Raw genomic sequence first — 20,047 nt, forward strand, 5'->3', positions numbered from 1 at the left:
AAAAAAAAAAAAAAAAAGAGTTGGTTGGAGGAAGCCCACTTAGGATTAGGTGTCTATAAGATTTCCATAGGCACATCTCCCTTAAGGTCCCCTATCCTATAACTCATTTCAACAACCAGAAGGCAATGCCCAGGTGCCTGTTGAACCCTGAACACTGAGCATTTCCCCCTCTGCCTGCAGAGGCTAGTTTCAAGCCAGCAAGTACATTTCCAGGAAAAACATCTTTATTAATGTAACCACCGTCCTGTGGCCTCTTTTCTGAAGCTTGCTGCTGAGTTTTTCAAGAGCTATAAACATCCAGATGTCTCCCATCTCAACCGAGAGAGCTTCCTGAAGAACTTTCCTAGCTTGCACTTTTGTGGTTCATAACTGTGACATGAAACATCTTTTGGTGGAAAAGTAAGTCCCTTCATGTGACCAGCAGGCCAATACTCTGTGGATCATTAGGCAGCCCAGCATAGGAGCATTGTTTTGAGGAGCACAGTGGAGGGTACGGTAGTGGACACTTGTGATCTGGCACATCCTAAATACTGAATACTTGGATAATTTATGCTTATGCATACATTCCTTGGTGAGAGGACAAAACAAATCTGGTAATGTTTCTCTTAAGCAAGTCTCAACAAAATCATAGCTCTTGCTTGACAAGTAATGAGGCTGCTGTTTTTTCTTCTTTTTTGAAGGTTTGTTACGAATTTTTGTATCTTGGGTTACTGCCCTGGGGAATGGAATATAATTTGAGTGACTGAACATACTGTCTTTATTTTGACTTCCAGCAGGGTTGGGTCTAACAAACAAAGAAGCTTCCATGTGAGCAGCCCAGAAAAGGGTAGCCTTTTTCATCCAAGTGAATTGTGCAGCGGGAAGGAGATCTACAAACAATTAAAAACCCTGGTGATGACTGCAAGCTGCACTTTCTTATTATGGTGATGGTTTGTGTGCTCCCTTAATCTTTTCATGGAAGGCTTTCTCATACAGCACAGAAATCCTCGCCTGTAGCAGAAAGGTCATACAAGTGAAGATGAGGAAGACCCTGGAAAGCTTCAGCATGGGTGAGCCATCAGAGCAACCTATGTGGAAGGGCAAGGGGTCTGTGAAGGGTAACTGGACACTCAGGCCACCACACGTGAATTCCCCCCTGGAGGGGTGTGACAGACACAGAGGGAGAGCTCCATTCTTGTTGCAGTCACTCTGAGGGAGAGTTTCCCAACTTCCCTCCTCCAGCTTCACACCAAGACCAGAAGATGCAGGACCCCAGTAGACCAAGCATCTCCAGCAACCTCGTGGCTGCAGATACTTCTGGAACTGATGGCTGATATTAACAAATATTTAGGAGATTAAAAAAAACCCTCTGGTATGAAAGGAAATATTTCTGTATTAACTTTGGTCAAGGCTTACAAACTTCAAGTTAATAAGAGCATTATCCCTGTTTTTGGCTTTAGTACTGGTCCAATTAGAGAATCCCATGGTGGAAAACTTACCATATAAGAAAAATGCTGATACATGAGAATTAAAAGGTGGTTAGAATTAAAAAAAAAAGGGGGGGAAAATGTAAGGTAAAATGTTTATTTAAATAAAAAACTGTAAGCAGTATTCTGGTTCACAAAGATAGGGAAACCATGTCTATTATATTTCATCTATTATACTTTTTTTTTTTATCTTGACAGTATCTCTTTGAAAACTATGAAAACATTTGTAGCTGCCTGAGGATACTGTGGGAAAATATCTACTTTTTCTCAGTGTTATCTTCTCTGTCTGTTCCTATGACTTCTGTGTACTGCTGTTGTGACAATAGATCAGTTACAGTTATTCCAGTTTCCAACTGAATTTGGATTAATGGGCCATTTTAAGGCCTTCTCTGTATCAACTGCACGCTCTACATCAGTTATATGTGAGTCAAGGTACTTTGTTTTCTAAAGAAGTAAAGAAAATGTTTTCTAGAACAATATATTGCTATATATTTTGCCCTACTTGTTCTTTTTCCAATGGAAAATGGAGAAAAATGTAGCGCAGTATACCGAGCAAACTTTCTCTGTTTAGCTGAGTGATGTTAATATTTTATTTCTGTTATTTACAGTGTATAAACTTGGAGCTCAGTGAGGTAAATGGGGAAGATGGAATTCACAAACATAGCTGCAAATCCCATCAACAGTTAAAGACAACAGGTCTGAAACGCTCCTCAATGTGTCTGAAGCAGACTGCACAAACACAAAACAGTCACAAAATGACATTTGCAACTTAGAGGCAAGAATACTTACAGAAATTATTCCATTTGAGCAAATTCGCCTTTGCCAGAAAGACCCTACTGAGTCACTTGAAACTTCATGTCTGACAAGGGAGAGGGAAAACCAGCGAAGCATAGCCCCAGGTAACCAGAATCTCTTGGTCAAGTGCAAGAGCTGGGTTGTGACAACAAAAGGGGCTGTTACGTGGCAACTGATGAAAAGCAGGAGCATGTTTGGCTTACAGCAGCACTAAAGTAAACAGGTAAGAGTGCTGGGCTGGTTGGAGATGTGTGTCTGTTCCACGCCACAGAGCGTGATCTGGGATATCTTAACAAATTTCCAGCACATGCTCTTACAGCCATCCCCCTTCTCCCACACCTGGGTTTAATTCGGGCATATAAGCAACCTTACTGCAGCCACTATGACATAGCCACCAGTGGGAAGAAATCCAGCCACTTATTTAAATTAACTATCAGTCCCAGGGACTCAGCAGTAGGCACTGCAGTGACGTTTAATGAGCTTCTCTACGTGGCTGTGACCCACATAGTCTGGGTAGGAGCATGACCTCTGTTCCATCCTGATGTGTTGAGGCAACTTCTTGATGATAACTCACATCTCATCGGCTTCACAACAAAGGCCATAATCTATCTAGGAAAAAAAAAAAACAACCCTACAGTTTCTCCAGAAAATTTGCCCTTACTCAGAGACACGTAATGATGGCAAATGCAGCATTTTCCTTTGTTACTTGTTCCAGCAAGTAAGTCTCACAGCTGAAAATATCTGTCACAGTTTCTGATTTGATGATTTGAATGCACTTGGATTTAACTTTCAGATACTAAGATTCTATATCTTTTTTTCCCCCTGATGTAGAAAATTGCACATAGAAGCTGAACCTCCCTTCAGCCTGTTTTTTGAAGATTTAGCAGATTCTTCCTGTCTCTGAGTACAAGGCAGTTCTTCCAGCCCTCAGCTCATCTTGGTGGCTCTTTGCTGCAGGCTCTGCAGCCTTTCAAGTCCCTGTGAAAATGAGGACACCAGAATTAGTTGCAGGTATCTATGTTGACAACAGAGCTAAATTTAATTCTCTGCTCCTCTGATTATACACCCAGGATCTAGGCTGCTGGCACTGCCCCAGGTAACTGCTGCTCCTTGTCTGGTGTCACCTCTCGAGCTGCCATAAGGGAGCTGTTGTTCCTGAGGATCCTGTTGCCCACCCCATGGGGATGGCCTGGCTTTTGTCTTGTGGTTCTTTGATGTGCAACCCCATTTGGCCATGGCATCACAGCACATTTTGGCTGTAACACCACACCTGATGGAGGGCACACCCACAACTGCTCACGGATTCCCCAGTCTGGAGATAAGTGTTGAAGCCCAGATTCACTGAGTGACGGAAGTCGTTCTCCATCACCATCCCTTCCTCATCACTGCACATCTCTTCATCATTTATTCATGTTGCGAGAAATAATTTTTTATATACTTCTCAACTGAAACTGGTGAGCAAAGTTCAACTCTAATATAAATCCCTGCAGAACAATACTAGAAACGACCCCTTGGCAAATAATTTAATAGCTTAAGGCATTTAGTGTGTTGTATTGGTAGCGCTAGCCCATGTGTCACACAGGACTCCCTTAAGGAGAATCTAAGCATATTTCTTCTGCTGTCAAGCTCCTTTATCATGAAAACTGGTAATCTTGTCAGGAAAGGAAATCAGACTTTTTTACAAACAGATTGATTTTCCATAAAGCTATGTGGATCAGCACTAATTAAACTCTCTGCCTCTGCTTCTTCTTCCATTTTCAAGGCCTTTTGTTATTTTTTATTTGCTAATGTCTAATGTCAGGCGAAATAGCTGAAGTTAGGCTGCTGCTGACACAGAATCAGCATGTTCCCACACTTCTGGGATTTGGATGGTGCTCGGAGATCTCTACAAAATTACTATCAGAAAAGGCCATTCTTCTTTTTTGCTAACACTAATAAAAATTCTCACTCACCTTGAATAGTTTGCCATCTCCCTCTAGCAGTCAGTTGGTATCATGGATAGTATTTTGCTCCTGGTAGATGGAAAACAGGCTGTCCTGCTTCTCAGCAGAGCCACCCAGCACAGCACCCTGTCACCAGCAGTGCACAAAAGCAATTGCTGAGGAAAGTTGATAAGCACAGGTGAACAGCCCCAAGTGCTCTGCTAGCAGCCAGCCAATATTCTCATATTTTCCCTTGTTTTGCTACCCCGTGTATTTTCTAATTTGTATTACTTGTCTTTACATTCCCTACATTCACTATTATGTAAATGTACATAGGTGTACGCAATCTCACAAGCTTCTGCTATCATTATTAAAAAGTTATAGAATTACATACACTTTAGTCAAAGCTCTCTTGATTGCAGAAGAGGCACTTTATAGCCATGGCTAAGAAAACTTTTGGATATGCCATTTCAGTACCTGTTGATGCATATTCCTTATACTGACCTATCTAATGGAATGCAAATCCCAGTGAAGCACCACTGATTAGCTGTCTTCCATTGCTGGCTTGCACAGTCTCCTTTTTTCCTCCCCATTGATTAGTTGTGAGTCCTTAGGGAGATTTTTCGGCAGCAATTTACATATGTATTTATAAATGTTAATATATTTATAAATATAATATATTTACAAGATAGATCAGTTAATGCCTTGACTCTGCAGAAGCATCTGTAATAGGAAGATACCTAGTAGATAACAAGAATACTGTTTACTTTTGTGCACCACCATAATCTAATTAAAATTATCAATTATTATGTATTTGTAGGCCAAACAGACATGCTGTAGAGAGCAAGGGAGAGTGTCTTAGATGGCTTTGCCAATTGGAGAGTGCACTGTATGAGAGCATGTGTCATTCATTTAATTTAATGTATGATTAACAACTCCTTAACATGATTAGCACTTCTCTAATTGTGATTGACATGAGAAGTAGTTCATCAGTCTTTCCACATACGCAGCTTCATTGACTGATAAAATGGAAAAGCAAACACATTTGGCAGTCAGCAGTCCAGCATTTTGGAAAGTTCCAGAGGCTCTTCCAGCAATGTCCCAGTAAACCTCTAATTACGTCTGACATGAGTGGCTCTACCTATATCCCCGTGGTTTTTTTTAAAGCTGGCATTTGGCTCTCGTGTTAAGATGGTCTCCAACAGGTGGCCTTTAGCTGGACAGCTACCAAGTGACACTGGTGACAGCAAAAATCTGCTTCTGCAGATGAAATACATGGGATATGACAGAGTCAAAAGGCAACATAAAGTGCAAGGGAAAAGTATCCAGATAAGCTGTGCTCAGTTCTCTTTTTTCCAGTTTTCTTTTTCTTTGTAAAGATGAGCTTATGTGACCTCTACTCTTCTCTTAAAAAGCCCAGATTTGCCCATTCACTGACTCCATGTGTAGTCCAAGGGCATTCAGAAGGCAAACACTGTGTTAATTCTTTCCACCAGATGACTCCAGGTGCAGCAAGAGAAGTGTTTGTTATAGAGTGCATCCTCTCTTTTAAAAAATAAGCTCTTGTTCTTCAAAATTTACTTCTTCTTATAGGTTTTGGTTTTTTTTTTTGTACCACATGATGTATGTGATGTAGCTCTATGGCTTAGCATCATTGTGTAGGGCCTTTTGTTTAAGGTGACTCAGTACTTCATAGGAGAAGAAGTGGGCTTCTTTCATTCTGCTGGCCTGCATATGGCCTCAAGAGTATCTCAGATATTGGCCTGACTCCCCAGGCAGTGAGGGAACTGCAGAGCCCTCAGCCCACCTCCACGCTGGCTCTATTTTCTCCCTGTCAGAAGATTTCAAAATTAAATTTTTACTCTCAGCCAACCAGCTTCAAACTGGTCCCTGTGGTTTGAGCCTCTAAAACTGTACTGGCGAAAGTGGGAGGTGGTAGGTGGTGGCTGGCATGGAAAACCCAAGTGCAAACCCTGTCTATTGTTTTTAAAGTTTGCAACCACAGAGGTTAGGTTAGATAACCACAGTGTTAATAACAACAAAAAAAAAAGCATTTAAAATTAAGTGCTTATATTCTACAGGCATTGCTTTAGCAGAATGGAAGGCCTTTAGACCATCCCTAGATGGCAGCGTCTATTGAGACCAAGGCCCATCTCTACTGCAGTGCTTTCTCTGTGGTACTCAGCCCCAGACACACGGGTAAATGTAAAGTTGCAGGTGAATGGGGAGTACTAAGTATGATAGGAGAAGCAGATCTGCCCTCTTGTGTGCAAGGCATCAACTGCATCTTTTTCTGAAATGAATCTGAAATGAATTTACTCCTTGCAGTAATAAATGAGGAAAACATATGAGTGTTTTAACATTAACATAAAATGAAAAATGGAAAAGAAAGAATGAAGGCTGACATTCACGATTTAAAGGTGATTTCTTTTTATGAACTAGTTTGTAAATCTGAAGGCAGTAGACAAATGTGAGTAGCATGGACAGGAGAAGCTGCTCTGAATACTAAGGCTATCAAGCTTCAGGCTAATAAAGTATGAGTAGTACAAAAACCTCTAAATAAATCTAATTGCCAGGGAAACTCAACCAGCTGCAAAATTATTACCCATTAAAAGTAAGCCTTTTTTTTTTTTTTATTTTTAATGGGTGAACAAAATAGCTTGAGCATTTTCATTGCAGTCATCACAGCAGTAAAGGTTGTGAGAGAAGATTTGGGCTGAGATAAGCATATTTTGCTAGCCTTAATTAAACCAGAAAAGGACACGGGGCAGCTGACTTCACAGGGTTGGTAAGGTCAGGCTGAGCTTCCATGTCCTCCACTGTCTCACTGTTTCCTTCTAGAAATTCACAGCCAGCTCCCTTAGTCCCTTACCTTCCCAAACGCCATATATTAGAAAAATCATTAAAAGAAAATGATAACCAGTGAAAGCTTGTCTGGACAACAAGATTAAAAGACTAAGCTCTTAGCAAAAAAAATGATAGTGCAGCATGGAGTGTTTTCAGGGCACAGCTTGGTCTTGTTCCGCTCTAGTACTGGCAGGCCAAGCAGTCGGTGAGCTTACAACTCACTGCTCCCTTCCTGCAGCACTAAAGAAGTACCTGATAGTAGATCATGGATTTACAGCCCAATAGCGCAAGTTGTCGTGAAATCTGCATGTACTTTTAGAACGAGGGCCACAGAAAATGTTTATTTGCAATTTGTCTCTACTACTCCAACAGTACAATAGATTTGATGGTGTCTCTTTTTCTCTTCTTTATAATGAGGAAACAATTACAGTTTGGGACTGGAGATAAAGCAACATGCAACAAAATGAATAAACTCTGCAATATATAAGAATTCCATCATACATAGAAGTGATGCATGCTGGTTAGCTACTTTTTCTTGCAATTCTCACGCTCCTGTTTCTTCAGAGTCCATGTAAGTGGCCCAGTGAAAAAAGCAATAGCACAATCTCACATGAACTGGACTACTTTCATCTGCAGCAAAACTGCACCAGCAACAAATGTGACTCCACAGACCATAGGAACACATAGTATCATTCCATTATAAAGAACTCTGGTTCCCTCCACTTTCCCAAGGACAAACATGAATACAAAAATGAACCAAGTAAATTTTCTGCCAATGAAATAAAAACAATTATTATTCCGATTCCTTCTTTGCTGATGGTCAACTGACCCGTGTTAAATGGATTATTGCAGACTTGGGGGACTGTGGCTTTTTATGCTTGTTTGTGTTATTAAATGGTGTAATTAGCCTCTGTCTGACTTCTGATGTTGCACTTTGAAACAGGAATGATCTGTCTCATCTGTGTTCTGTGACCAGCATAGGGACAGTTTAACAGGCTGCAAAGGGACGTGTCTGGGCATACCAGGAGAAAGACAGATCAGATGATCCCAGTTAACCAGTTCCCATTAAAAGAAAGACCTAAATAATTACCTCATGAATACCTTTTACAAAAACTATTCAAACACTTCATTATTTTGATATCTGGTACATTTATATACACACATATATACATATGTATCTTAGAACAGGAATTCTAGTGGAGAAATCCATCAGCCAGACTGGATGGAAGGAGTGAACTTGTTTGTAACACATTGCAGTCACTGTGACTCTCACCTTATTGCTCAGTTCAAGAGGGAGTCCTGTCCAGCAAACAGCATTGCTTGCCTTTAGTTTATTTCCTTCTTTTTCAAATTTTGGATGTTAATTCTCCCAGTCCTGTCCTAAGCCACCCCCTAGGCTCTCGCCCAAGATGCCTAATGAAATCCTCTAGCCCTTTCCCTGCTGATCAGGCAAACAACAGTCAAACCTCCCAAGTGTCTTCCATCCTCCCCCTATTTCTTTCATTCCTGAAGGGCTAAAACTCATGCAAATGTCAAGAAAAGCATACAGCGTTCCCCTTCTAGTTGTTTCTCAGGACATTTTGCACTGGCAGGCGTAGGACATGCATAAAGTGGATGCAAGGAAGGGATTTAACTTGAATCCTGGAGAACAGAAAGCATGAGAAGGTGCCTTCTAAGTCCTTCTTCCTCAGCAACTCCATAGCCCCAGGGATCACAGAGGAGCCAAGACATCCTCAGGAGATCTTTGTGCTATCACAGCACTGACGCTGCTGTTTGCTATTGCTATAGACGTATCTGGCTCCCCAACTGAAATTACATCGTGGATACTTTTAGTGTAACTTTGAACTTGTATATTTTAAAAATGGGAGGAATTTGCAATAGAGTCAGCACATGGCAACATCTGAATGACTAATAGCCAGCAGAGGTTAATGTCCCTTAGCTTCCTCACAGGCCATCAACCCCTAGAGCTGATAATTAATAGCCTGAAATAGCCTATGCCATTGTCATTACTGCTTAATTATTCAGATAAAATGAATAATATCAATGCTAGGACTTCAGTCTTCATAAATGGAGAATTCTGTCTCTTTTTTTTCCCAGGCACATTCCACATACTATTTTCGTCACCACTTTAATAGATGATGCTTCATGCCTTTTGAGCTTTCATAAAGGTAAATACATTTCTTATGTATGGGGTAGCATACAGAACAGACAAATAACCAGCTTATATTCAGTTATTGTCGCGTGACTGAACGAATAACCAGAGAAATCAATCATGGCAGGAAATAAATGAATGAAATGGAACTTACAGGAAGAGCTACATCCAAACTGCCGAGCAGACGGAGAGTGTGGCATGGCTCTGCTTTCCAGACACCTGCCATGAGGTGCTCTGAGGGGCACCTGAAGCCAGTCCAAGTATGGCAGCTCACATTTGGAGGTTCAGAGAGATTTGGGTCCAAGGTTTTGATACACTACCTCAAAAATCACTTCTCAGTTGCTGATTTTCATACCCCAGTGCATGCTCAGATTTCTGAAGCTCGTTCTGCTCATGTATAGTTCAAGGTGTTGAAATTACTTGCAACCTCATTGTCCATTATAAAGTATTTTGCTTATATTCATTCAATAGCAAAAACATATGATAGTTCTATATGCCTCTCATCTGACAGCTCTTTTGCCAAATGCAGATTGGCAGACCAAGATCTTGGCTTAGGAAAACTTCCCATCTGATTAAAACAATGGTCACCGTCTCTTCAGCTGCTTCTGTTATGAACAATGTTTTGAGAATGTGTCTCTGTTCCTGTTTATGTAGCTATACAAATGCATGGAAGCCATGAGTTAACGTGTGATATGTCATAGAGCCTGTTGTCAAAGGATGCTTCTTTTCTGGTCTTTTGGGGAAATGAGTCTCGTGTACATGAGAACACCTTCTTAGTCAGACAAAGAGGAAGCTGCCATGCATGTGGTGTTCTGCAGGATTTCATGTAGCGCAGGTCTGCTTCTCAATATAGCACTTCCTTCAGACTTCTCCGGACAGTGGGATGTGAGCGTCTCCATTTTGATATACAGCAAAATGCTGTGTGAGTTTGTCAAGAAAAAGTAAGGACAAGGAAAAAAAAATCCTAGGAAATGGCTGCAATATAGTCTTGTTTGCACTGGTAAATTAAACAGCAGCAGGCCATGGGCTTCAGCACTGCTCCTCCAGGTACCCATGCAGCCTATTGGTAGCATTTTCCATAAAGATGTTTGGCCAAGTCAATCCCCTACACAGTGGCTGGATACAGTTCAGAGGTTGGAATGTGCAGGGACAATCCCAGCGGAAATTTGGACTTGGCAACACTGGGGATTTTTGAAAAGCGGAAGGAGAGGTCATGGTATTCAGCTGCCTGGATATGAACCCTACCACTTTGCTTCCAAGCTGGAACCAGTCCCTTCTCCATTTTGTGTTAAGTACAGACATAGCTTAAGGACCTAAAACTTTTGAGATTTGTATTCCTAGCCCTTAGAGAGATTTTTCTTTTATGATATGCAGCTTGTCATTGGGTTTTCACTAATTGAGAACCCTGTTTACAGAAAGTTGTCTTCTGTCAGTTTAGTGCTCAAGGACGATCGTGCATTTGTGAATGCACTGAAAATTCTAAGAAAAAAGCACAAAATGTTAGCTTGCTCTTCCAGTCTTAAAGATGTTAAAAGTAAGTCAAGTCTGAAAGCTGTACATACAGCATTTGATTTACTGGGTAATGAAAGTAACAGCTTCCTGTGGGGTTCCCTAGCAACCCCCAGTGACAGACAGGATTTGGACAAGGTGGCAGTGAAGGTAATTTCTGGGGATGGTCCAGACCAGTGAGGGAGAGGGATTAAGATCCAGGTGCTCAATTTCCCTGCTCCCTCCTTGCCACCAGAGACACCACAGCCATGGAGAATCCTTGCCCTAGTTTCTCACTCAATAACTTCCGTGCTGTCACCAACGAAGACCAAGTCTTGAAACTCTTGTTTGTTTGTTTGTTTTTTTGCTCTGTTATTATTTTCATTTTAAGCCCTCCTCGGTGACAGAAATAAAGTCCCTGGTTCAAAGAGTTCACTGAAAGAATGAAGAGGCAATACAGAAACTAGGAGGAAATTGATGAATTGAGAGGAAGGAGAAGAATGTCCCGCAGCCCTTCGGTTATGTCCTCTTGACAGCTCTCCTGCATTCTTACATACAGATGGCCATCATGGACATCGTAAGAATCTGGTGTATTATTACCACCGTATTACTGCAATAGCTGTCAGACCCATGAAAGGTGTGAGTTTCAGAGAGGAGAGGATAAGAATACAAAAAGCTTTTTCATGCTTGGAGTGCTGCAAAATGGATGGCAGCAGAATGAGAGTGGGAAACAAAATGAAAAGATGCCAGTGGCTTTATTTGGATGAAGTGCTGGAAAGGGGAGACCAGAAGCATATTTTCAGGAGCAGGGATGCATAGGGTCTTGATAGAGAAATTGAGATGTTTGATTGTTTAAGCTGTGTGCTGGAAGGAACACAGGGTGGGAACAAGAGGAGGCAGACATGTGGTGCATTCAGTCTAATGGAATCTATTCCTTCTCCAGAGGGGGGTTAGCAACTGAGAAATTATTTTGATCCAAATGTGTATGTTCCTTTCTTTCTATCGAATATGCTGCTGAAAAATCCCACTGTCTACAGGATTATTAAGATTTCCTTCTTGCAGCTTCATTTATATTTGCTGTAAGTCTCTGTCCCTGTTGCACAGTTCAGTCTCACACAACTAATCTTGGTGCTGCTCCAAAGAGAGCCAAAATCATGAATTTAAAGGTGAGATGGCAGCATCACAGCTTGTATCCTATTGTAAATGGCTCCTATCTGACCAGCCGAAAGGCTGCGTCTACCATCATCCAGCATGCCACTTCACAGGATGGGGCATGTCAGGCAGGCATATGTCACACATGTCCTGATGGGTCCTGATGGGCAGCATGCTGCCCTACAATAGCCCAGCATCCCAGTGTCTCCATGCCCTGGGACCTCTCATGTCAGCCTTCTCTCCTAATCACGTGCTATCCCTTGCATCAAGCAAAAAGAAAGTTGACAGCACAGAGGAAACAGGAAAACTTTCAGGCTTCTACTTCCTCCACTGAATTAATCATCTCTGACAGTTTTGTGGCTTCCTATGACCCTTAAGTTTTACTGTCTGCTAGCACATCAGGCACTGATTTCCCTCTTTCTTTCCCCTACAGCAAAAATTACAATGATTTTTCTCAAAGCTGACAGGGACAGGGCTTATTTCCAGTAAAAGGGCACCATACTTAGCTACACAGGGTAAGTGAGGTTAGAGAAATAGGTACATGGGAATAATGACAGCACCGAGGGCAGCAGACTTTCAATTCACTTATACAGATAAATGTAACAAGTTCAGACACTAACATTTTTTTTTTCGTTGCTCAAAAGAAAAAAAATAATTCACTACTTGCTCTGTTTTCTCTCTGTGAGCACTCTCCTATTCTTCTTAACCTCTGCACTGCAGTGCGGCTAGGCTGTGGACATGCAGATACGCTCCCTGCCCTGGGGAAGATCTGAGATAAGCAGAGAAGCGACACACAAATGGCAAGGAGGAGAGAGCGATCTAATCGATTGGCCACGAGCTTGGTACAGTGAGATGGGAAAAGCACACAGAGCAAAGGAAAGCAGGTTTCCACTGGGAGACATGTGCTGCTCTCCCCCTCCTTCTGTTCGCCCTTGGCTTTTCACTCCCTTCTCCTTTGAGCCTTCTCTGTGCTTCCCAGGCTGAGATGGTGCTCAGGGATTGCTAACATGGGGCCTGTGCAGGTTTGGGCTGGTTTGCCTGCTTTCTTGTTTAGTTTGCTGCCTGTCTCTGCCTCTCCTTGTCGACCTCAGCTAGGCACACAATGCTGGCTGCTCCTTGCTGAAATTGGCTCCCCTTCTGTTTCTCTGTCTGTTGAATACCTAACACCTGATGATTGTCTTTGGAGTTTGACATTTTCAAATAGCTTCCATATTGCACACAAAGATGAAAAAAAATTGGCCTTTTTCCCCCCCTCCATCTCTCCTTTTCTCACCCTTGCCAGGTGCCAAATCTGAATGCCGCAATAACAAAGCATTTCCTGCACTCACTCCCACTTTGCTGCACTGCACATCTGCAGGTGGGGTGAGAGAATGCAGAGCTAGAAGTAACTCCCCATGCTGAAACACTTTGATTTCATACTTCAGATTCCACCCAGACCTCTGTTTTTCAAGCTCCTTTTTTTAAAACAATGAAGTTGAAGAAGAAAGCTGAGTGCCTTTGTTTCTGGACAAGGTAAGCGTTTCATACCATAAAGTGTGAACTCTTTTCATGGCCCTCCCATTCACCTGGAAACTGGTTTGGAGGGGCTGAAACAACCTCACAGCTTCCTGTCTTTTTCCACTACTCCCGGTTAGCTAGAAATCCAGAGATGAGGCCAAATCCGCCTGATGACACTGTGCAGTCACAGCAGCAATGCGGTTTTGGAAGTGTGAGCCAGTGGGAAGCCAGGAACTTGGCTGCGCATATCCACTCCTCTGAGCCCTGTCTCCATCTCCACTTCTCACCACCAGACCCGAGGAGAGCTGTCAGACTGCAGATCCCCACTTCACACCTCTCTGAGACAAGAGCTGGGACAGGGCACCGAGCTGCATGCCCATCCCTGGCTCCCACCCAGATTGCTGTGCATGGTTGGGTGAGTTCTCAGACCCTCCAGCACCCTGCGCTTAACACAGCTCATGCCTTGTCTCTCAGGACTTCTCTGCAGCAGCTCTAACTTCTTCAGTCTGTATTCATCCTACTTAACTTCATGCATGTAACTGAAGTGGCTGGTAAATGGCTCGTCCCTCTTAGTGTCTCCATTTGTGGTCACTGGAAGTCCATACCACCTGCTGTAAAGGTGTGGGGTCTGGGGCATGTATGGTACAAAAAGAAAAAAAATATATATATATATTAGCAATAGTGACTTCAGATTTGGACTGCCTTCAAACAGATGTGAGAAATGTGATGGTGATGGCTTCATATCTGTCTGCTGGGAGGACTTTTTATCCACAATGAAGCTCTTCCCAACCACAATTTAATTGCAATAAACTGTATATTCTCCGAGTTCTCAGAGAAGAAGATGGATCTGTTTGTGGCTGTGCAGAGATAATTCTTGACACCACATTGCACTAAAAGCATTGTTTACCTTCCCAGGGCACGGATAATAAAGGATAAAGATTTTTAAAGCAACTTGTGAAGAGGCTGCTTCTAAACCATCCAGCCTCATTAATTTAAACCCAGAAAGCTTGAAAAGGCCATCTTCAGTGACTCAGCTCAAAAACCCAGAGATTTTAGCCAAGGAAAGATCCTGGAGAGGTCAGTGGGCTTCAAGCTGAGGCTAGGCCTCAGGGCTAAAAGCAGGCCGAGGTGCTTTGGCAGGATGAAGCCCTCCTGCCAGGCCCAACCAAGTGACCTGATTTTTTTGCAGGTCTCTGCAGGGGAAATGTGTGCTCTTGCAGCTCATCCCCTCCCTCCCATTACATTAATTCCAGGGCTCTCACATCATACTTCACAAGGAAAGGATTTTGCCGCACTGCTGAGAGCTTAGGAAGCCAAACCTCACAGCCTGGGCAGGAGCAGGGCAACAGCCATGGCTGGTGCCAGGCAGTGACACTCCTTGGTTGTTGCTTTTCCCACACAGCTGGCTGAAGACAGGAGTAGATTGCAGGAAATCTTGTCCTATACCCAGCTCTGGCCTTGCTATGCAAATGCGTGCTCATTACCTGATTTCCATTCTCCACAACTTCCTCCTCTGTAATGTGCAGTTAATATTTATACATACTTAATGATTGCAGATTTTGTGTGTACACACTTCGCTGCGGTTCTGCAGATTAGTTAACCAAAGTACGGCCAGATTCTGCCATGCCTACAGATGGGTATGGCTGCAAATAGGGTTGCAACTTACCCAGTGCAGAGGGCTTGGGGAATGAAGATTAAGCTGAATTTTTGAACAAAGTCTTCAGTGCCACAAAAATGTATAATCCAGAGTATATTAATTCAGAGCAGGAGATTTGATAAAACAAAACGTCACAGTAAAATACAGAATGGGCATGCTCACAGGAGAGCGAGCACCCCAGAAGGGGATAAGCATAGCAAGCCATGTCCCTGATGTGTCCCTGATGATCACGCTGTTTGCATGGCTGTGTTCATTCAGTGAACTGAATATCATGTAAGGATGCACTTAGGGAAAATTCAGTGCTGGGTAAAAATCTGCCGGCAGCTAAGATACCGTCTGATTCTTAACGGAAAATAATCAATTATTCATAGGAAATAGGAAATGCCTACTTTTTCCACGAGCCTTATTTCTGGCAGGGCCCTGCAGAGCCCCCTTTGACCACCAGAGGTCAGAAGCAAAACATCGCAGCCCCACCACTGAGCCCTGATTTCCTCAATCGCTGTCCTGGAGAGGGAGAAGCAGAAGAATCAGCAAAAATACCGCTTCATTCACAGTGAGGAGGATGGAGACAGTAATACGAAGGACCCCAGGCGATGAAGACGGAAGGTGGCAAGGTTAGTGATGCGGCCAACAGCCTGTGGGCGTGGGAACTGGGAGGCGTGAGGGGAGCTGTGCCCTTCATACTCTGCTGAATATAAAATGGATTTGTTGACATTTGCTGCCCTTTTGTATTTGCTTATTCATGAACGCTAATACAGGAAACTTTCTGTGTTTTTCAGGAATGCACACAGAGCCTAAAAGCCCCATCAAAACCTGTGTGGATATTCAAAAAAGGAACTTGCAGCTTTCCTGAAATTGTGCTTTTACCATTTGCAAACACATTTCTGGAATACTAAAAAAGCATCTGAGCATAATGAGCAAACAACAGAGTGAATTTTCCCAGCCATAAAGCCTGGATCAGCTCATGGGCAAGAAATAGGACCACGTGATCTCACTGACCAGCCGTAAGGCAGGAAAATCGGAAAGGCTGCAGAAAGCTCAGGGTGGAAATCGGCTCAGATATATCCACACTGTAAATCTTTAAACAGTTGTTTAAGCCAAGAGCTGTAAACTCTGTGCAGGTCATTTGTAGAAGGAAATGTGCTTTATCGGACAAATTACTCATGGCATAACTTGACCTCCTCTCTTTGCCTCTTGGAGCACAGTTGTGGGCTGTGTGTGTTGGAAAAGAAAGGACTAGGGATGGCAAAACAATATGATCTTTTTTTTTTTTTATAATTCAGAAAACGTCAAACCAAGCAACTGTGCTGCAGAGAAAGCACCCTGGCTCTGCTGCAAAGCACCGACATGTTCTGGCTGGAGCTCCGTGCACTGTCACTTACTGGTGGCCAGGATTAGTCATCTCCTGTGAGGAACACACGAGAAATGGTGTTAGACAAAAAAAGAATGACACTAATGAGCCAGAATGTCCCAATTCCCTCTGCAGTTTTACAGCTCTATAACACACATGCTTTCACTATGAGTATAGAGGAATAATTATATTCATATTTTGCAGAAACAGTTGCTCTAAGAAAGTTCCATAGCCTGTTTTTACTGAGACATAAGGCTCTTGAATAAAATTAGGTTTATTTCTCAAAATTGGTAAAACACATTTCTGAGCAATGACTAAAAGTGTGCTTCATCTTGCAGTGAGCTATTACATACCACTCTGAAAGAGAAGTTTATTACAGAGATCCTGACAGCTCATTAACTACCTTACTGTGCTATAATAAAACTCCCATCACTCCATCTTCATAGCAAAAGAAAAGATAAAATGAACAGACTGTTTACATATTGCATTTGATCAACAATCGCAGAAACACAGGCCCCCAAGGCTCAGTTCACTGCTGCAGTGGGGTTGCGATGGGACCTGGGAAATGAATGCCTTCTGCAGAGGAGGGTCGCCCCACCAGGACTCCTCACTGTCTGCCTTGCTGAGGCTCAGATGCTAGAGTCAGCTTCAGCTGTTATTATTCATATTATCATAGAATCATAGAATCATAGAATCATAGAATCATAGAATCATAGAATCATAGAATCATAGAATCATAGAATCATAGAATCATAGAATCATAGAATCATAGAATCATAGAATCACAGAATCATAGAATGGCTTGGGTTGGAAGGGCCCTCAAGGATCATCAAGTTCCAACCCCCCTGCCACAGGCAGGGCCGCCAGCCTCCATGTCTAACACTAGACCAGGCTGTCCAGGGCCCCAACCAACCCGGCCCTGAACACCTCCAGGGATGGGGTACCCACAACCTCTCTGGGCAGCCTGTTCCAGCACCTCACCACTCTCTTGGTAAAGAACTTCCTCCTGATAACCAACCTAAATCTTCCCTCCTTCAACTTAAAACCGTTTCCCCTTGTCCTGCCATTATCTATCCTTGGAAGGAGTTGACTCCCCTCCTGTTTGTAGGCTCCCTTTAGGTACTGGAAGGTTGCCCCTCAGCCCTCTCTTCTCCAGGCTGAACAAGCCCAGCTCCGTCAGCCTGTCTTATCTGACCTTTGTGGAAGATGCAAAGAAAGGAACAGTTTTTGGAAACATCAGGCTTGATCCTCAGTTGCCTCCATCAAGGTCTGCTCAACCACCACCATCAGCTAGGGTTTCTTCCTGCCTCCCCATGTTAGGGGCTGATGGAGTGGGCCGTAGTTTCTGAGATACTTAGATATTTTTGCTGTTTCTAGGAGCTCTTCAGAGGAGATGGAAAAGACCTTCAAGGTTATGAAGTCCAACCACCAGCCTGACCTACTTACTCTCAGACAGCTTCCATCTTTCCCTTTTGTTGATCTTGTTCCTAAATATGTCAGGTAAAAGAGACTTGGAATTTTCTAGGATTTAAATGCATTTACTGATGCAAATTAGGCCAAGTATTTTTCATCCTCTCATAGCAGACAGAGAGGAGTTTGATCTCTCTCATTTCTGTTATAACCCTTGATGAACTGGTGACTGGCTCCTGCCCTTCTCTCACCCCTGCCCCCCAGTCTTTCCCAGAGTAAGCACAGCAAAATCCTAGAATTTACGCACAAGTAACATTTTGTAATTCTCCTATCATACTCCATTTTTCCCTCAGTTCTCTTTGCAGCTTGTCATATCTGTCTCTAAAGTGTGGCTATCAGCCCTGGGTAGAGTAACACTCTAGCAGAGGCCTTATCATTATGGATCAGAGCGTGTTAAATACTCCTGATGCCTTGCACATGACATTCCTGCCAGAACATCCAAGAATGGGAGTTGCCTTTTCTGCAGGACCATCACACACACATTTTTCGTTTGTGAATCACAGTAATTGCCAAATTCTTTTCCACTTTACTGGTGATTTGCTGTTAGTTCTTTATTGTGTATTTCTGTATTTAAATCTTATGACTAAAGAAAGCATTTTGCATTTATCCCCACAGACCTTGAGTCACTTTTCCAGCCTGTCAAGATCATTTTAAATGCTATCCCTCTCCTTTGAAATGCTTGCATCCTTTTCCAGCTTGCTGTCATCTATGAATATCAGAAAAATATTTTCTACTCTATCTTGCAAGTTGCCTAACATGGCTAAATCTAAGACAAATCCACACAGCATTATTTGAAACAGACCCCAGACTGACAAAAAAAGCCCAATTCTGCACACGTTTTCCCTTCAGTTTTTGCACCCTCTTACAAGTTAGGTGTCTAAGGTGCTGTTGCAGTAGGTGGAGGCTGGAAAGCTATGTTGCTCATCTGCAAGTAACCACACTGTGATCAGATGTATTCATCTCCAGGCTCCCTTGGTTGCATGGGCTAATGGCTCTGCTTAGCTGTCCTGAGGTAGGCACACAGCAATGCCCTCAGGGCAGCCTTACAGGGCTGGCAGGTCTGACACAGGTCTGACTCCACTTTGAAGTTGTTGCTGGAGGTCGGGCAGGAGGCATTACAGGTGGTACTAGGTGCCTTTATGTGGACAACTGCATTGAGTCCTAGATTTCACTACAAAGGAAACTGAGAGAGCTAGGTTATGTGTGAACACCTACATGGTAAACAAGAAAAATGTCTCTGTATGAATCATGAATCTGAAGCTGAATATTGTCATACCTATCTTCATTTTTGTTTAGGGGAATGCCACATAGAATACTGTGAACAACCATATGAAAGTCAAAGCAAACCAAGTTTGCTGTTATCCCTGGGACCAGTTATTTGGTCAAAGGCTGAAATTATATTGGTTTGATATGATTCTTTTTGATAATCCCACTAACTCTGTTTTTCTGTCATTATACTATCCTTTAGGTTTTCCTGTGGTGTTTGATTAATAATTCACTCCAACTGCAAATTTACATTTCCTGAGCTCTGGTTTTCAGGACTCTTCCATACCTTTAAAAAAAAAAGTGCTGTATTTGCTATTCTGCACTTCTCTGAGATGTCCCATAAGCTCTTGAGGGTAATTGTTGGAGAATCAGAAATTGCTTCATTTAGCCTTGCAGGTTTTCTAGTGTATGTTTGGCTGGGTGCCACCAAATTGAATATCTCTGTTTACCTAAATGTTGTTTAGCTTCTTCTTTTGCAAGTTCATTCTGCATTTATTTTCTATTATTGAAATTCATTGTGGTAAGTATCAAGTCCTAGGTAACTTCTTCCTGTGATGGCTGATACTGACTAATACTTTAACTGTTGTTGCCCTTCTCCGTTATGAGCTGTTGAACCTGTGCTGTCTTTTCTTCTTGTTTTCCTGTTTTCCTCAATGTCCTCCCTGCTCCATACTGTTTGTAACACATTTTACAACCTGGTCATTCTGAATTTAATATTACATACTATGGGTGTGATGACTAGTGGAGAAAGATTGTTCTTCTTTCCTGAGGAACAGATGCTGGAGTCAGTAACTATCAATATTATCTGACAACAGTATGAAAACCAGTGATGTGGGTTTTTATCTTTAGTGTTATATTACTGCTTGATTACTTCAGCAATATACATGAAATGGTGTATGAATGTTCTTTCTGCAAGACGTGTTGAAGAAGTCTTTACGTGGCAATGGACTATATGAAGCAAAACTGAAGGATACGGGCAATACC

At 42.5% G+C, this 20,047-nt stretch overlaps 1 long non-coding RNA gene across 6 annotated transcripts; it reads left to right on the forward strand.

The window, feature by feature from the left end:
* LOC110406929 lies at positions 86–16,614 on the forward strand. 6 transcript variants are annotated; one of them, XR_002443650.1, is made up of 7 exons: positions 86–1,351; positions 2,075–2,484; positions 3,093–3,272; positions 9,128–9,198; positions 12,543–13,334; positions 13,457–15,590; positions 15,756–16,614. It is a non-coding gene; the product is annotated as an uncharacterized LOC110406929 (long non-coding RNA). The 6 variants fall into 6 exon arrangements; XR_002443642.1 differs by lacking the exon at positions 3,093–3,272 and adding an exon at positions 3,332–3,715 and having other exon boundaries at positions 9,128–13,334; positions 13,457–13,734; positions 15,393–15,590; XR_002443646.1 differs by lacking the exon at positions 3,093–3,272 and adding an exon at positions 3,332–3,715 and having other exon boundaries at positions 9,128–12,664; positions 13,247–13,334.

Source organism: Numida meleagris, chromosome 1 (assembly GCF_002078875.1).
Source record: "Numida meleagris isolate 19003 breed g44 Domestic line chromosome 1, NumMel1.0, whole genome shotgun sequence".
In the NCBI taxonomy this organism is placed as follows: Eukaryota; Metazoa; Chordata; class Aves; order Galliformes; family Numididae; genus Numida; species Numida meleagris.